This window comes from Schistocerca gregaria, unplaced genomic scaffold, assembly GCF_023897955.1.
Source record: "Schistocerca gregaria isolate iqSchGreg1 unplaced genomic scaffold, iqSchGreg1.2 ptg000386l, whole genome shotgun sequence".
NCBI lineage: Eukaryota > Metazoa > Arthropoda > Insecta > Orthoptera > Acrididae > Schistocerca > Schistocerca gregaria.
In genome coordinates this window covers 3,124,704-3,129,459 of record NW_026061828.1, presented here as the reverse complement: position 1 = coordinate 3,129,459, position 4,756 = coordinate 3,124,704, and positions in this window count along the sequence as shown.

Genomic DNA, 4,756 nt, shown 5'->3' with positions numbered 1-4,756 from the left:
AAAAATTCAGCCAATGAGTAGAAGGAGTTGTCATCTAGAAATTCTTTTAATTTATTGTTAAATGTTAGTTGGCTATCTGTCAGGCTTTTGATGCTGTTTGGTAGGTGCCCAAAGACTTTTGTGGCAGCATAATTTACCCCTTTCTGTGCCAAAGTCAGATTTAACCCTGCATAGTGAAGATCATCCTTTCTCCTGGTGTTATAGGTATGCACACTGCTATTACTTTTGAATTGGGTTGGATTATTATCAACAAATTTCATAAGGGAATATATATACTGTGAGGTTACTGTGAGGATCCCTAGATCCTTAAATAGATGTCTGCAGGATGACCGTGGGTGGGCTCCAGCAATTATTCTGATTACACGTTTTTGTGCAATGAATACTTTTCTACTCAACGATGAATTACCCCAGAATATGATGCCATACGAAATCAGTGAATGAAAGTAGGCATAGTAAGCTAATTTACTGAGATTCTTATCACCAAAATTTGCAATAACCCTACGTAGCTGAACTCAGACGTTTCAGCAGACCATCAATGTGTTGCTTCCAGTTTAACCTCTCATCAATGGACACACCTAAAAATTTTGAAAATTCTACCTTAGCTACAGACTTCTGTTCAAATTCTATATTTATTACTGGAGTTTTGCCATTTACTGTACGGAACTGTATATACTGTGTTTTATCAAAATTTAAAGAGAGTCCGTTTGCTGAGAACCACTTAATAATTTTGTGAAAAACATCATTTACAATTACATCACTTAGTTCTTGGTTTTTGGATGTTATTACTATACTTGTATCATCAGCAAAAAGAACTAACTTTGCATCTTCATCAATGTGGAATGGTAAGTCATTAATGTATATCAAGAACAGTAAAGGACCTAAGACCGAACCCTGTGGGACCCCGTGCTTGATAGCACCCCAGTTTGAGGAATCAGCTGTTTTAACATTACACGAACCACTTATTTCAACTTTCTGCATTCTTCCAGTTAAGTATGAATTAAACCATTTGTGCACTGCCCCACTCAAACCATAATGATTTAGCTTATCTAAAAGAATTCCATGATTTACACAATCAAAGGCCTTTGAGAGATCACAAAAAATACCAATGGGTGATGTCCGGTTATTCAGAGCATTTAATATTTGATCAGTGAAAGCATATATAGCATTTTCTGTTGAAAAGCCTTTCTGAAAACCAAACTGACATTTTGTTAGTACTTTATTTTTACAAATATGGGAGGCTACTCTTCAATACATTACTTTCTCAAAAATTTTTGATAGAGCTGTCAGAAGAGAGATTGGGCGGTAGTTGTTGACATCCGACATATCCCCCTTTTTATGCAATGGTTTTACAATGGCATATTTCAGTCTATCAGGGAAAACACCCTGCTCCAAAGAGCTATTACATACGTGGCTGAGAATTCTACTTATCTGTGGGGAACAAGCTTTAAGTACTTTGCTGGAAATGCCATCAATTCCGTAAGAGCTTTTACTTTTCAGTGAGTTTATTATTTTACTGATTTCAGAGGGAGAGGTTGGTGGAATTACAGCTGTTTCAAACTGTGCAGGTATCGCCTCTTCTATTAATAGCCTTGCCTCTTCTAGTGAAGATCTAGATCCTATTTTCTCCACAACATTTAAAAAATGATTATTCAAAATATTTTCAATTTCTGATTGTTTGTTAGTGCACTTGTCATTCAATTTTATTGCACTAAAGTCTTCCTGTGCTCTTGGTTGCCCTGTTTCCCTTTCAATAATATTCCAAATTGCTTTAATTTTATTATCAGAGTTACTGATCTCAGACATGATACACATGCTTCTGGACTTTTTAATAACTTTTCTTAGTACCGCACAATAGTTTTTATGATATTGAACAATTTCGGGGTCAGTACTCCATCTTGCTGTTAGATACAGTTCTCTTTTGCGGTTGCAAGATATTCTTATTCCTTTAGTTAGCCAAGGTTTATTATATGTTTTCTTGGAATTATGTTTAACTATTTTCTTGGGAAAACAATTTTCAAATACCCTTAAAAATGTATTGTGAAATAAGTTATATTTCAAGTTTGCATCGGGTTCCTTATACACTTCATCCCAGTCTAGCTGCTGTAGGCTTTCCCTAAAGTTTGCAACATTTATATTGTTAATTGAACGCACTGCTTTGAAAGTCTGATTTATTATACTGCATGGAGCTATGTCATGTACTGTAACAAGCTGTGCACTATGATCTGAAAGACCATTCTCAACAGGATAAGCATTTATGTCCTTAAACTTATCTTGGTCTATAAAAAAGTTATCTATCAATGTACTGCTGTTCTTTGTTATCCGAGTAGGAAAATCAATGACGGAGCTCAAATTGAAAGAACTGAGTAATACTAAAAGGTCATTCTTCCTATTACACTCTTTCAGGGAATCAACATTGAAATCCCCACAAATGATAATTTGCTTCCCCCTGTCTGACAGATAGCACAACAAAGCATCCAAGTTTTCCAGAAATAGCTGGAAATTCCCTGAGGGGGACCTATACACTGTTACAATTATGAAAGTGCCATCCTTTAGTTTAAGTTCAGTGGCACATGCTTCCATATGTTGCTCTACACAAAATTTTTTAGTTTCTAAATTTTTTGCACTGTGGAAGCTTTTGACATATATGGCAACTCCTCCTCTCATCATATTATCTCTACTTACATGTGCAGCTAATTTGTACCCATTGATGCTAACCTTTTGCATATCAGTGACAATGTGATGCTCAGACAGGCATAGTACATCTATTACATTCTCAGTTTCTATATCTTCTAAACAAAGCAGAAGCTCATCAATTTTATTGTTCAATCCCCCAATATTTTGATGAAATATACTAACATTTTTCATTTTACTTTTGCAACTATCTTGAACTATTTTGACATCTTTAGTACTTGCATGGCTGAGTTTCCCACTGGACACTGATCTTACACTAAAAAAGAGTTTCCACCATGAGATGTAGTTCCTCCCCCCTTTAAATTTCCTGCTATCAGCCCAGCCAGTTTACCCTTCCCTTTCCTGTTGAGGTGTAGGCCATGTCTAGTATAGTCCCACCTACAGAGTGAATCAACACGAACCACACCAATGTGTGACCCCGCACCAGATCCAAGTAGCCGTTCCAACTCCAAATTAACTCTCCTGACAGAAGAGGTCAAATGAGGTCGGTCGTGGCGTTCCAGAACCGACACAAACCCAACACTGGTATGATTCGATGCCGATGCAATCTTTGCCAGGTCACACTCTATGCTGTACCCCGGATCTCTGTCAATACTGTTGCCCGGCCCACCCACAATAACCACGGTGTCTTCCTTAGTAAAACCTTTACATAGTGAACCTAAATCCTCTGTAACCTGCCCAAGTTCATCACTAGGTTTGAAAAAACTTGTGACCTGGTAATCCAACCCTAATTCATCCTGCAGAAGTTGGCCCACACCCCTAGCATGCGAACTACCTAGCAACAAGACTTTCTTTCTCTTTGCAGACTTCCCTACATTCTTAATCAATTTGCTGCTGAAAGCTTGTTGAGCCCTGTGTACATCTACTTCTGTGAGAGGCTCATCAGTTTCTGACTGAGGCAACAGGTCAAACCTATTTTGTACATGTAAAATCTTAAGTTCCTAGCTCATGTCCAAGGCACCAAACAAGGGTAAAAAGTCAATAACTATACCTAAAACTTGAATTGTACTATTTCTTACTGGCTATTACATCATCTTAGAAGCTACATCTGTGTTCTACAATGGTGCTTTTAGTGTCTCCGAATACCGCCGTTCGCGACATAGCTTTGCAGACGATAAGTACAACCGTTTCAGAGAGCAGAGCGGCCAATGTGACGATTTGGCTTTAAGTCGATTCGATAAAAATGACGAAAACGGACGGTTTTCTCAGGTTTTTACTCTATTTGAACACTTTTCACATTCTCCCGTGCAACTCGGCTGCTAGTCCTCCTTTAATGCAGATTCTTAAGGTCCTAGCTCATGTCCAAGGCACCAAAGCCAGCTAAAAAGTCAATAATCGATACCTAAAACTTGAATTGTACTACTTCTAACTGGCTATTACATCATCTTAGAAGCTTCATCTGTGTTCTACTATGGTGCTTTTAGTGTCTCCGCATACCGCAGCACGCGACAAAGCTTTCCAGACGATAAGTACAACCGTTTCAGAGAGAAGAGCAGCCAATGTGACGATATGGCTTTAAGTCGATTTGATAACAAATGACGAAAACGGACGGATTTCTCAGGTTTTTACTACATATAAACACTTTTCACATTCTCCTGTGTAACTCGGCTGCTAGCCCTCCTTTCATGCAGAATCTTAAGGTCCTAGCTCATGTCCAAGGCACCAAAGCCAGCTAAAATGTCAATAATCAGTAACTAAAACTTGAATTGTACTACTTCTTACTGGCTATTACATCAACTTGGAAGTGTCATCTGTGTTCTACTATGGTGCTTTTAGTGTCTCTGCATACCGCAGCACGCGACATAGCTCTGCACACGATAAGTACAACCGTTTCAGAGAGAAGATCGGCCAATGTGACGATCTGGCTTTAAGTCGATTCGATAACAAATGACGAAAACGGACGGATTTCTCAGGTTTTTACTACATATGAACACTTTACACATTCTCCCGTGCAACTCGGCTGCTAGTCCTCCTGCATGTAAAATCTTAAGTTCCTAGCTCATGTCCAAGGCACCAAACAAGGGTAAAAAGTCAATAACTATACCTAAAACTTGAATTGTACTAT